Source organism: Topomyia yanbarensis, chromosome 3 (assembly GCF_030247195.1).
Source record: "Topomyia yanbarensis strain Yona2022 chromosome 3, ASM3024719v1, whole genome shotgun sequence".
NCBI classification, from domain to species: Eukaryota; Metazoa; Arthropoda; class Insecta; order Diptera; family Culicidae; genus Topomyia; species Topomyia yanbarensis.
Genome location: NC_080672.1, coordinates 401736212 through 401751563, shown reverse-complemented (window position 1 = coordinate 401751563; position 15352 = coordinate 401736212). Strand labels below are relative to the sequence as shown.

At 37.8% G+C, this 15352-nt stretch overlaps 1 protein-coding gene across 2 annotated transcripts in view; it reads left to right on the top strand.

Moving 5' to 3' along the window:
• LOC131694313 (ecdysone-induced protein 74EF-like) overlaps nucleotides 1-15352 on the top strand; it is a 252280-nt gene that overhangs the window by 159475 nt on the left and 77453 nt on the right. The gene's annotated exons all lie outside the window — the stretch shown is intronic.

The following is a 15352-nucleotide window of genomic DNA, read 5'->3' as shown; positions in this document are numbered from 1 at the left end:
AATATAGCTATATGAAAATTCAACGGAATTTAAAATGTTATTTACCTGTACCTCCCGGCGTTAACACGATGTCTGGATCTCGGTCCATATATTCCGGAAGCTTTTCTCTTCCTAAATACCATGCTGATTATAATCTTTTAGTAACGGCTGAATCTGAAAAAAAATCAAAAGAAATTAGGTTAAAGCAAAAATAAAACTTGGCGAAACTTACGATTGATTTTCCTGAATGTTTCCGTGCCTTCCTCTTCATAGCAAGGTCTTTTTTAAGTTCTGGTCGACACCCAACTTTAGTCACTTGTTCAAAGTAATTTTTTCACCTAAAACTTTAAAACTTAACGGTTACTCAAGAGATGAGTTAATTTCACTCATCTCAAAACTCATTTTTTGACAGTTTGTCTCGATTTTTGATTTTAAGTACTCGGAACTAAAATTTTGAGTAGTTCTGAATGAGGGTGCATTTAGTAGGACAACTGTCAGTTTGCTAGCTGAATTTGATTTGATTTTTTTTTTGCAAAATTTAATTTTTAAATTAAAAATCAGAAAAAAATATTTAAGGTTTAAAAATGATATGAGTGTACTCGTAAGGACACTCGCTATCAGTACATATGAAAAACTGACACAATTTTTCCCAATTAAAGATCCCTATTGCCCTTCAGTTTGCCAGCAAATTGTTGGCAATTAGCGGGCTACTTCAAATGCAACATTTTGGCGATTTGCCACCGTCATTTTTTTGGTGCTCTACCCTCCCTTAAATCGCCCTCAAATCGCACAGGAAAAGCGCCATTTAATCGCCCTTAATTGCCTAATATGAAAATTACAAATAAAACTTATTTTCGGATTCGTTATCTACTTACATAAACTTATCAGTATACTAGGTAATCACTACCAAATTATAGGGAGAATCAATGGTGAAATTGGTATTGCACACCAAAACTTACCACAATCTGACTTTCATTAAGATCTTAGGTCAGAGATCTTGTTCCACTATACTTACACACGATTCCACAATTTCCCACATTCGTTGGCTAAATGAAGTGCACTATACAAACAAAATACAAGCGAGAACACGCCAATTGTTTAAAAAACAATTTTAAGCTTAAGCCAAACATGAACCGCCATATTTGTAAAACGTAAAAAAACAACCAAGTCCATTTCAGCCGCCAGAAAATTTGGCTAAGTAATGAAATTGCCTTTAAATCGCATTAGCAAATTGCATTTGTTCCTAGGGGAAATTAGCACAGGCGAGTTTAGTGAAACGTCAAACTGTTTAAATCGCCTGACCATGTTCGTCCGCATTTTTTTGACTGGAAAGATGCAATATGCTATATTTCTTCTTAGTGGAAAACAATTTAGATAAAAACTATTTTCTCTCCATCAAGAAGAAAATTGTTTAAAACCATCTTTTCTGCGTGAAGAGTACAAAACATATAACTAAATTAGTTATGAAATTTCAGTTTCGACCTCGACTCATCAGAATCCGACACTAACTTAGCGACAATTGCAATATTAGGTACTCCAATCATCGCCATGAGTGCCATCTTCGCCGTCGGCTGAGCTTCGGTGGGATCTTCATTGTACGTACAATTGTCATATAAATCCAATTGATTTATTCGCGTTCGGGTAAACTAGTTCAGTTGACAATTCATAACAACTCCAACGTGTTTGACTTGATCCGCATACAGTAACTCAGAATTGCAGTTACTTTTTTTATTTGACACGGCTCAACGCGCTAGCATAACTGGACCGTGGATCTTATGTTTTTTTGAAAATTACATCTGACTGCCATCGTTGGGTCTTGTTGACGCAGTTTACTGCTGCGTGTTGAGATCTTCTTTCATGGTGGTGCAGCTGCGTTGTTCGGTGCACTGGACTGTGGATCAATCAATGCCTTCACTCACGCTATCGTTCGCATCCATTTCGTGATCGATATTGCTTTCATGATGTTCACGGTCGATTGTTCTTGTTCGTTACTTGTTCTTATTGATCGTTATTGTGAATCTGTCCTCTTCGGCGTTTGCTTCTTTGTTGGTGGTACTGGTTGTTGATTTGGAGATATTGGGCATAGATGTTATTGAGCGAATATTTGTTCCTGTCAGATTCGTAGATACTGAGTTTGCAGCGGTTTGTGGTTTAGCATAAGATGATTGCGTGCTGTTTTCTTATTGTAGTAGACGGATTTTTCTTAGCTGCTTCTGCACAAGATTTTCCGTGATGTAGTGTTTCATTACAGAATCTGCATATATCAGTCACGTATGCAGGGATTGGTTTGATCGGTTGCATTCTCACCACATGAACATCATTTGAAATATCCGGGAACAAGTTCCTGCAAGCCGTCGCTGTTGTGCTATCTTATGACAAGCACCATTTTGCACATTTCGAGAAAAACGATTTTTAAAGTTTGAGATTGAATATCATGAAACTTATAAATGGTAGAAACAATTCAGAGAAGACAATTGATGCTTCTACCTATTCTGCATTAATCTCTCGAATATTACGAAGATCGGTTAACTATGTTGCGAGTTGTCACTAAAAATGTAAACAAAAGTCGCACTCACACGTGTCATAGGTGTGTATTGATGAAAAAAATTGTATGACGTGTCATAATCGTGCATGAAAAATTTTCCATAGAAAAACATCTCCAATTATGAACTTTTATTCATATCTTTGGTTTAATTAGGTTTATAAACAATCAGTTAGATGCATTTCGAAGGAAATGAGTCAGGGAATCTAGAAAAAATAGTTATTTTTGGTTACAGTGTTGCCAAATACGCAATATTTTCAGTTTAAAGCTAAAACTGCGTTTTTCTCCCAATACATGTATTTTTGGTTTGTAAATTATTATGCCATTGTGTTCCTATGACATTTTTACACATAAAAGCAACTAAAACTTCATTATAAGTTGAGCCAATCCCAAGATATAATGATTCGAGGCAAAAAACTCACAATTTCTAATAACTTTTCTCGTTATATTTCAGTAACCAAGCAAAATTTCAAAATTCTGGGAACGCCATCTTGTAGAGATTCGTTAGACGAGTAATGTGGCATATCCAACTCAGTTTACCCCAAAATGGCGTTTGTCATAAGATAGCACAACAGCTACGAAGTATCAACTGTGACGGAATCCACTTCTCCATATCTTGACATGTGTCTTTTAATCACGATGTCAGGGGTGCGCGGAGATAAGTAATGTAAGCGAACTTCTATAGCATCATCGCCAATATACACGGGGATGCTGATTTTAACGTTGCCACATTCAGCGGTGTGCTGCATATTGTTTCGCGAAACGAATGACTCCACTTGGGCAATGTTCTTGAACATAATTAGCACTTGATGTGAAATATGATGCAGTTGAACGGTGTGAACTTCTGTCAGATTGAGCTCCATCTGCACTTTTAATGATTGTTCCACTTCCCGAATAGCTGGTCTTACGGAATATTTTGAAAAGCCAATAGCAACATAACTAGTCCGCGATAGGTAAATTGTTGCTTCACTGATACCTAAAGCGAAGCGATTTTTTGTGCTTCTGCTCTGTGCTAGTTGAGAAGGGAGACTGAAGGTTATTATTGTTGCTTTAAGTCTAAAAGTATCCCGATACAAAGTCCAGTAATCAATATTTGCAAACGCCAGCAAACACGTAGGTTGGAAATCCAAACTCATTGAGTATCAACAAAAATCCATCGGACATTCGCATAGTGACTCTCGGAGCGTGTAAGCGTGTTTTCCAGTCCGTGCAGTATAACGCTATAAAGCAAAGCTAGCTAATCCGCTTTCAAGATTATCAAATCTGACCTCTACGATGTTTTGAAACGCATTAATCGTTATCCGACCAGCAGAACAGTGGCAGTGTTTCTCATGTTATGAACTGCCAGGATATCGTTATAAAAGATACTTATCTTTTATAACGATATCCGGGCAGCTCATAACATGGGAAACACGCTATTTTATTACCTTCCTCTTCCTTGGTTCTCCTTCTAACGTTCATTGGGCAATAGGCCCGTTCAAAATGACTTCCCCTGACAATGATGCGCCTCAATGTGATATGGATGTCGAAATAAAATCGACTATATCCATGCTTCTCAACAGGGCCCCTTGTGATCTTTTTCCGGACCAAAACCAAAAAGTGTTTGAATTTATTACAGATTTCTCGAGAACTGACGGAACGATATTCGGCCGCAACAGAAATATCTAAGATTCGCCCTGATAAGCATCAAGTGGCGGTAAATAGTTTGAAGCTGGAAAATGATATTGCTGGTTACGGGGTTTTTACGAAGGAGTATATGTACTAGATAATCGGGTTGAAATTGACGGGGTCGTCTCCGATACGAATTTGAATTACACGGATCTGCTGACGCACAGGGTTGGCTGACCATATGCTTCAACCATTGAAGATACTGGACTTCAAACGATTGCACTCAGCATCAGTCGCAGCTGCCAAGAAGAGGATCTCTGTGAACTCAAACTCCTATCGGGTGACCTTTGCTCTTCAACAAGGTTCATCTACCTGTTGCCTTTTTGAACCACGGGTCATGAACTACAAACTAAACTACTACTACTACTAAACAACTTGTGCACACAGACTCCCATTGTAGCAATAAGATTCGTGGTGGGAAACGCGATGGGAATCACGTGAATGATTCTTGTGGAAGGGATGATGAAAAGTGTCTCTACTATGGAGGATGTTCACGTAATCTCTCGACAAGTCCCGCGTACAAACAACGCTTCCTTCAGGGACGCTCTTAGCGATCTTTCGCAGAAATGATGGGAATAGTTACGCCAGCGGTCTATACAAAGATATATACTAACGTGTCTATTGACGAATGCGACTCTGAAGAACCCCAGGAGGGAACATCGTCTGGTGCACCTTAAAGCTAAAGGAAAACATGAAACATTTCCTCACCTAAGCATCGTTGTATATTCAAACCGATGGATATACAATTTTGCCGAGAAGGTCTGTTCGGATTCAGCCCCGGCACAGAAGATCTACCGCGCCACGTTTCCTCACGATACCGCGAACAAAACACCTTTTTCGATGGTGGAGTTCTCACTTGCTCTCTTATCATGAAACAAAAAAGCTCCAGGGCCAGACAGCATCAAATTCAACTTATTGAAGAAGAATCTGCCAGACAGAGACGCCTGTTGATTTAATAAGTTTCTTGAGGGTAATATTGTTCCACATCGCTAGAGACAAGTGAGTGTCATCGCCATCCAAAAACCAGGAAAACCAGCCTCCGACCGCAACTCATATTGACCGATTGCAATGCTGTTCTGTATCCGGAAGTTTTCCAACAAAATGATTGAATCGAAGCAAATTGCTTACTCTCAAATGCACAATTTGGCTTCCGCCACGGCAAAGGGACGTACGATTTCCTTGCGTTGCTCTCAACAGAAATTCATCTGGTCTATGCCACCAAAGAGTATATGGTATCAGTTTTCTTGAATATTAAGGAGGGTTTTGCTTCAGTTTTTATCAACATTCTTTCTGAGAAGCAGCACCAGCATGGCCTTTCACCGATATTAAACACTAAACTTGTCGTTCGAAAAACAGATGCATTTTTTGCATGGTGATTTATCGACAACACGATTTAGCCACATGAACCTTCCCCAGGGCTTTGTCATTCCACAAAACTAGTTTACGCAAAAATTTTTTCCCAGACTCAATGTTTGCTAATAGTGTATATGTTTTGAGGTACGTTGAAGGGAGTGGTGTCCACTGGGAGGTTAATCTCACTATTATCTTGCTCCGGACAAACCCAGCTTAGAGGCCGCGTGGCATTCGATGGCAAAAGCCAAGAAATACCTCACTGCGCTCCCGCTCCCTTCTCGCAAGGAGCAACAAAAACTGGAGTCTGCTCTTTGATTTCTGCATTTTTTTGACGTTTTAATTTTTTATACTAAATTAGTACATTAATTATTATCCATATTCTAATCTATTCGTAACAAACTTGTTCGCCTTTAATAATAATTAAGTACGTGCGAGAGCAATTGCTAGTACAGTGCGTTTCATATTAATAACGCCATAAACCTATCTCATGGTATATCCATTAAAAAAGTGAGAAAGCTAATTTACTTAAAGTAGTTTACTAACACTCTAAGAGTCTAATTGTACAGCGGGTAAAAAATTAATATACGATCCCTTTAAGAAGAAATTTCGAGAAAACATATTTATTTAGTTGTTTCATAAACATAACGCCACTAACAAAGTGAAAAGATTATCACATCAAACAAAAATTTCATTTATCCAGCTGCTTGCCTCCCTTTTGGATTACTTCAAAGATGCGATTTTTCATACTTTCTACCAACGTTTGCAACATTTTTTTGTCAATAGAGTTCCAAGTCTCTAGAATTGCTGATTTAAGCTCGTCAACAGTCTCGAAGTGCCGATTATCTTTGTAGACACGTCGGACCATGATTCCCCAGAGGTTTTCAATTGGATTGAGGTCGGGAAGCATGCTGGCCAATCCATAACCTCAATTTTATTACTTGAAAACCAAGCCATCGTCTCACGACTAACATGGATTCAGGCGTTATCTTGCTGAAACACCATCTTTTTCTGCCGGTTTCGTCGCAAATACGGCACAAGATTTTGCTGAAGGACATTTATATACTCTTGACTATTCAATCGACTTGTTGTGAACTGTAGCTCAAGACACCTTTGTGCCGAAAATGCTCCCCACACCATTACACTTCCACCACCAAAGTTCCGCTTTGAAAAATATTGCGGCTCCTTTCGAAGATCCCTCCAATATCCACGAAATCCATCTGGACCATCAAGATTCCACTTCTTCTCATCTGAAAATATTACCTAGAGGAATTTTGAAGTGAATACACGATTATTATGTGGTATTGGGAATTGGTATTACCATTTTCCAATTGCGGTCCATATTCACACGAGCGAACTCAACTCGTGCATATATGACGCTTAAGTAGTCTTGGTGCCATCTTCTTTTTTGCAAATTTGATATTATCACTACGATTTAGGACCCTCCAAATTGTTGATTTTGATGCTTTTACACCGGTAGTGCTCTTTATATCATTCAAGCTCTTTGTAGAATTACTCGCTTCTCGCAAAATTATTGATTGATCACGTTTGCTGATGATTCGTTTTCTACCAGATCGTTGCTTTGTACCGTATTTCGATGGATCTTTCAAAAAATTTTGAATAACTCGATGACTTCTTCCGAGTCTGCGTGAAATCTCCCGAATTCCAACATTTTCCTGACGAAAAGCAAGAATTCGACCTTTTTCAATGTCTGTAAGCTTTTTTCCACGAGGCATAGCTTTGCTATGGTGTGAATTGAAATGACCGAACGTATAGTAAGCAGAAAAGCTGCTTGCGCAGTTGAATAGGATTGTTGAGTGTAGTGGTGTGAAAGTGGCGTTATAATTATGCAATGACATTTTTCTGAACATCAACCAACCGACTCCACCTCTAACGACCAATAACGGAGTAGCAACCAGGGGTACACGCTCAAGCTATTTCGTCTAAAGGAGTTAATAATTAAACGATGATTTGAATTTTATGAGATTAGTTGCGAATTACGTAATTTTTATGGACGATCTCGTGATATTTTATTCATTCATTTATAAGTTTACTTTCGATTTTTTTCCAAAGGAGTAATATAACTCATGTTCATGATATCAAGAGTATTGTCAAGATGTTCGTATTTATTGCGATATTAAGATATTTTATTCACATGCTCATTTTCGGATCTTTCATGCGTTGTAATGTTTTTCGGTCGCACGTTTTCAAGATCTTTTTCACGGTTTCCGCAATTTCCTGGTGCGTTATTGTGATATATCACTCTTGAGCTTATTATAGAATTTGACACGCGGAATTGTGTGACTCATGTTTATGATATCAAGAGCTTTATCATAGGTTTTATAAAGTCTATTTACGTTGTCGTTACTGGCGTCTCGAGCGAGACACACGTGGAGGCATGTGCTCCAGCTCCCCTTTTCAACCGGAAAGTGATTCAGTGACAATGGATAACGATACTCGTGATCCTAGCAGTTTTATGAACTGCTGCTTGATCCTATGACTTTTCGCCAACAGCTGGACACAACTATAACCTATTTCATGAACACAAAATTATTTTTTTTATTTCGATTATAGGTCATTCGCCTCTTCGGATTAGAAAAATCTCTTATGAAAAATTTCTATAACCCGATGTGCGGGGTCGGGACTCGAACCCAGGTGCGCTGCGTACAAGGCAATCGATTTACCAATTACGCTACGCCCACCCCCAACACAAAATTAGTCCATGAATATTATTCCAAAACTTGTAGCATACTTCACTGAAAAAAAAAAAAAACACCATGAGGAGAATAGTATTTGCATATACTCGAACACGCAGGATAGATCGTGAAGTAGATACTATAAATCAAGGTCCAGTTTATGAAAATATTAAGACTGAGCACAAAATTTTACCCGGGAGTTTCTCCGATTGTGGGCCTGGTTTGGTTTACTGTCCATAAAACTCGTTTCGAATGCTAAGTTCTATATAGGTGTGGCAAATACCCAACTTTCCGACGGAAAATTCCGTTGATTCATTTTGAAACAAAAAAGTAATGAGAAGTAGTTTTCCTGGTGAAATAATTTTGGGATGAAAATTCAATACAGATTAACAACTTAGGTTCCTTCCTGAATTTTCTGAGCACCCATCGATCAGAAATATGCACTGAATTATGCAACGTTTCAAAAATCCAATACATCTAAGTCGGACACATATCAAATAGGGTACAGAGCCTATTTTGGTCCTACTAGGGAGGGTATCGCACTACTTCATTGATTAGGCAGCCTACAATTAATGAGATGCGTATAAATTGGCATCATCATCTTTACTTTCCCCCTAAGAACCAAAATATTATCAAAAATGACCTAAGATTAGTGCAATACTTTCTTTTGAGCGCAACGAAGACTCGAAAGAATAGTTGCAATTGAGTATCGTTGCCATTTCCGCACTACTATTTGAACCAATGCGTAGAACAAAGATGGTGGAACAGCACCGGGAACACTTCCCTTATATATCAACTATGTCATTAAAATGGAAATGTATGGTTTTGTGAACTATTTCACGAGAATGAATAGTCAATTGTTTATAATATTATATGAATCAGGAATCATATCCATGAATATTCTGAATTTCGTGAAATTGTTCACGAACAAATATCAAGAAATTTGATAACACGGAAACGAGATCATGGTTAAAATGTACTGAATCATGAATCAGTTCACGTCATATAGTCAGACCGTAAACATTATTCCTAAATCTAAGATTGAAATCACTAGATCACGGACTGAATTTTTGCGGAAATCGTAAACAACTCAAAATCAAATCAATTCAAAAATAATTTTACAAGCGAAATGGAAGAAAAACTGGAAACAGTTACAATTCCCATTCGTAATGGAACGTTAAAATTTATTATTCCAAATTCACGAATTTGGGGAGGTTTTTTCTGTGGTTTTGAGACCATTCCTAAAAAATGTCACGTTAAAATTGCTCCGTCACATTTTTTTTTATTAATTTCTCTAAAGTCCTCCTCTAGTACGAAATGAATTACCTTTTATTTTTTTCTTCAGTGAGCGCCTGTTACGACACGTTCCAGCCGACTCTCCTCTTCCACATGTCGCACAGTGTCACAATTCATCAAAACCCCCTCCCCCTTCTGAAAGTGTAACATAATTTATGATCTGTCCTCTTGGATGATTGAATGTATTATTGCAAAATGAAACGGAATTCCGTTTCAACAGCTCATCCTCTACTTGCTATCACTGAACCTCAATCTCAAGAAGAAAGTTCCTAACGGATCATGGCCGAGAAGCGTTACTGATCGGGGACTTTGACTCTCAATTTCACGCATTTTACGAAGCAATTGCCCCCCTGCAAACATACCCGCGATTGTACTTTTATAAGTGTCGTAAAAGTGCAGTAAACTGCAACAGCTCATCCGTAGGATAAAGGCATCAATAACGAACGCATAAATTACCCTGCAGAAGAAGAGCCGAGGATCTGGGAGAAAGAAGGCAAAGTATTTTCGCATACCTTCAAGCAAGTTTGTTTGCATGGTCGGTCGGTCGGCCGCCCGGGTACGGCGACGCTCGACGGTGGGACAAACGAGAGCGTTGTTTACATCGTCGAAGGGAAAGCCATTGACCTCCGATGCGGCCGTACTTCCCCTCCCCCACACCATCGCACCCCGGTGGCGGCGGCGCCCATCACAACGACCTAGCACAATATGTATTGAAGTGCAAGAGCAAAAGAAAAATAATACAACCCAGCAGCATGCGGAACCACCACCACTAGCAATAACAACAACAACAACATTAGTGTTGCGATGGTTGCGATTTTATTCCGCACATTCATGAAATCGTAAAGGGTGTTAGAGACCCCGGATAATGAGCGTAATTGTGTGTATCTGTATGCGAGTGTCGGAAAAGGGAAAATGAAAAAAATGTGTACTGAATTGAATTGCCGCTTGATTCAAAGGGAAATGACACTTAACTCGAATGCATTGTGGGGCAATTTGCAACTAGATTGATGAAAATGTTGTTATCATTACACGACAAATAATGGTCGGTTGAAGATCCATTGTAATCGCATCCAAAAAGACTAGTGGTTTCAAATTTATCGAAATTTCCGATTTCCATATTTCTTTGTTCATACATAAATACATTAAAGGACAATAGCAATTTCTGTCGACATTCATGTGGATGAAAGTGAGATGCTTTAAATTTCTGTAAGAAATAATTTTACTGCATAATGACGTCTCTTTACATTTCTTATATTGTTAAATGGAGCCTTGTTTAAATATGAATTTACTGATAAAACATATATTTTTGGAACCACGCATTCCTCAAAATTGAATGAATAAAGGGTGTTCGAAAATTGATTGAATTGAAAAATTTTCAACTTGTATTTTTTTCAATGAAAAAATCTGCACACTCCTCATTCTAAAGATATGTGTGTACACATTCTAAAGATGTACGTGTGTGGTTCATGCCTACTGATTTCGACAACTGCTCTTCATTTGTGAAAATGGCATCGAAGCAAGTAGAGCAAAGGACCAAAGTTTCATTAGCGCATCGCGAAAATTCGAACTACTTCCGAGGCATGTTGGCGAAATTTTCGAATGTGGCCAAATCAACTGTCCACAACATAACAAAATATGTTCGGAAAACATTTGGTGACAGCCAGGAAGACTGTATCGGGGAGAAATCGAAAAGAGTGACAGCTGTTACAGGTGGAAGCCCAACCACTCCATCCGAGATGTTACCGGCAGTGTCATCTAGCACTGTGCATCGAGCTAAAAAACGAGCCGGACTGTCAACTAACAAGAAGGTGGTGACTCCAAGTAGGCCAGAGAACGATCGCATAAGCTGTACACCAAGTTGCTGACGAAGTTTGTTTGCGTGGAACAGGATGACGAAACCTACGTCAAGGCAGACTTGAAACAGCTTTCTGGCCAGAAATATTGTTCATTGACTGGAAGAGAAAAAGTTACAGAGATTTTCAAACACATGTAACTGTTAAATTCCGCAAAGAAATATCTCGTGTAGCACGCTATCTGTTCCCTTAGCTTGTCAAATGTCGATTTACATTACAATCGGGACAATCAACCAGCAAATTTATTTGCTGGAGTGCCTGAAAATTTAGCTGTCGCCTTTCCTCAAGAATTATTTCGTTCTGTTTTGACCGGATTTTGTCAGTAATATGCAACTCAAAGCAATCTGGTATTCTGTGACGAGAAAAGTGACCAAGGAGGCTGTGCAAAACTTGATGGAAGGAGTCAGACCAAAAGCCCGGTAATTCTCATTCGCTATAAAGGAAGATTTTTTTCGATTATAGAGGTTTTAACCTTAAGGTCATTCGCCTCTTCGGGTTAGAAAAATCTGTTATGAAAAATTTCTAACCCTATGTACGGGGTCGGGAATCGAACCCAGGTGCGCTGCGTACAAGGCAATCGATTTACCAACTACGCTGCGTCCACCCCAAGGAAGCTTTAGTGAATATTTTTTTCTTTATTCTGTATTAATTGAGCTTGTAAAAGAAACATGTTCTGATTTTCCTAATAAAAAGTTGAACCGGTTCACACTCATTCTTGTTTGAATCTTTGATTGCAACACCCTTTATTTATTTAAAAAAAGCATGGTGTTTTTGTTGACAAATGAACAAGAACGCTCTGAGTGGCGCCACTGTCGCCACTGATTTGTTTCTCAATATAACATCTCTGTGTCATCAATACATTGTCTTTTCAAGAAAATATCAAACTCTTTCGACGTAATTTAGAATTACCTTCAGAAGCGTGACTTTTCTGATTTCATTTCACTACGATATGCAACAAATCTCTTGGCGTTATAAAGTAATTAATTATTTTATTTTTCGTTTTCATTTTAGGTGAGTGATGACCCCTTTGCTCGAGAGTTGTATGCGGCATCAATTTGCCGTACGTTGAGGTAATATAAATTCAACAAAAGATTCACTGCATGCCATTTCTTCAGATTCAGCAAACAGGACATAAATCAGTACTTGACAAAACCAGTTCGGAATCGCGTACTGGCTGTAAGTTATATCTGTGAGATGTAAATAGAAAAAACCTAAATTGAGCCGCTGCTACGACCTTTGTTTGGCTTTTCTCCTATGCAGATTCGTCAAATGATAACATAGGTTAATGTTATTTGCATTAAAAGTGAATATACATATATCAGGGTACTGAATTTCACTAATTTGTTCAATTTAAAAAATATGTAAGAAAAAGAACAATTTCAATAATTCTCATCAGCTTAAGCAGAACTTCTTTTCTTGCGGAACATCACGCAAGACCAGAGGTTTGCTCAGACACAAATAGCGTTTTTGTTTTTGAAGCTAGCGACAATCCGTCGCTAGCTTAGTCCTATCACTAAGTTAGTGTCGGATTCTAATGAGACCAAATCGAAATGCAAATTCCATAACTAATTAAGAAAAAGATACCCATGTTTTCCCGGAGTAAATATTTCTTTCTCGACCTCACGCTGAACCTTATTATATGAATAACAATGTGCAGAGTCCAAAAAGTTATTTATGTCAGCTGCTTGAATCTGAGACTGGTTGATAGCAGCTACGCACTACTAGTTTAAAATTTATGAACCACAGAACAGATTTGAACCCTTGAATAATATTCCAATTTTTGAGGAATAATCTACGTAGCAATTTCAAGGCTATGAGCAGAGTTGCATAAACGAGAAAATGCTTAGCATATCTTCTAAATTTGTAAACTTACACTGTTCTACAAAAAAAATCAACCTGAGTGTTCTGTGGCCGCGTATTGTTTTTCGGAAAGTAGACGGAAAACTGTGGAAAATGACGTTTTCCATTTGTATCTAATAAGTCAGGGTCGGTTTGGACCAGCCCGGGGACAACTTGACAGCTCCCATATATTGAACTCATAAGCAAATTTTGTGGTGATTTGGTGATGTCATGGCGGCTCGAATGGAACAAAATTTAAAAAAGGCGCATCCCATCTATTGTTTTCTATATCTGTAAAAAATGAACAATTTAAGCATTTCTATCACCAAATTTATTTCGCTGTTCAAATTAGAAGCTGTTCATACCTTAACAGAAACATAGATTACATTTTGGATCTAAATAATCCAAGAAAACTAAATCGATTTTCAGAAATACAAGAAGATGGGTTTCAAAATCGAGCCACTTCCACTTATATTGAAATTTCCAAAAATCTTCAGAATCGAACCAACATGAAATTCTCCGGTAGACGCCGTTCAATTAGTTTTCTGTCGGGCTGGAGCTGAGTAATATGCGAAATGAATTCTGAAGGGATTCGTACCAAAACCATCGCAAAATCTTTTAGACAGAATTATTGCAAAAGTCGAACAAAACTCTGGCAAGAGTCGAACATAATTGTATATTCCTGGCAGCATTCTTGCTAAAACCGGGCACTACCGGTTTGCTGCCAGAATTCTGGTGAAAGCGCACAAATTTTGCTAACTGTGTAGAAAATCCTACATATTTCGTTTATATTCCCAAACAACATTCTAGAATTCTTGACGTTCTTAATTAATTTGAAACAAGATGTCATATGTTCACGAATTGTTAGGCTTTATGATTTACTTTCATTGGCCAAAATGATTTTCATTCATATTTCTCGGGCAAAAAGCACAAATGATTTACCGATTACACACTTCACACAACAATAAAACCAAAAAAAACAACGACTTCCAGTTAAATTTATAATAAGATTTATGTACCTTGCTGACAGTTTCCAGTTAGGGATAAATTTATTCTCTAATAATTGTTTTCTTTATCCACATTTTGGAATACTCTTTTTCTAAATGTTGTTCTTGCTGCATTGACGGCGTTCATAACACACGTAACGAAACACGCTTTTCTCTTGAAACTATTTCGTTTCGTTGTTCGTGGTACTCGTACGGAGAAGGCATACTAGCGCCACCATCAAATTAATGATACATATATGAAACAAGCACTATCTGTCAAGTTGTCCCCAGGCTGGTTTGGACAAGCATTTGAAGATTTGCTGTATTATCAACCATAAAATAACCACCCAGTGGAATTACAAATTGAGCAAAATAAAGCAAGTAAAGCAGGTGGGTATTTATGGTGTACATTTACGTGTGAATGGAACAGCTTAAATAAATTTAGCATACAAAATCGAGTTCTCATGTTATGCACTTTTAAAGACAAGAATATTTATGTTAAAAAAACAGTCTTTTACAGTCAAGATCACATAATTTCAGTACCGCAAATTTTAAGGGTTCAGTACCTTTGAAGAAGTTTTATATCCTAAAATAACGCATCTCCTGAAAAAATAGTTTTGGTGATAGAATTTTTTTAGAAATAAATATATTTGTGATCGATAATTCAAAAAAAATCTTCAAATACTCATAAAAACCGAATCTAATGTTCTTCAGGCAAATATAAGCCGCCATTTTTCATCATTTTCTGTCTACTTTCCGAAAAACAATATGCGGTCACAACATCCGCAAGTTTCTCAAATAGTGTTTTAATACGCGCACGCAAGATAGATCTAGAATAATATACTATGAATCAAGAACCAGTTTACAAACCAAACATGAATCTATAAATAATTATCTAGGTTTCGTGACATTGTTCACTTGGAAATATTAAGGCCATGCCAAAATTATATATGTTGACTCGTAATATACTTGAAAATGTGAACCACAAAGTATGAATGAATTCATAAAAAATATTCCGAGTATCGTCCTTATCTTTATTGTTTATTACTTCACTGGATGTGCTGGTTGCTGGTTTCGAGATACTAGACGCAGCAATTATTGATTCTATACAGCGAAATTCTCGTTCGCTTGTGTGTAAAAAGC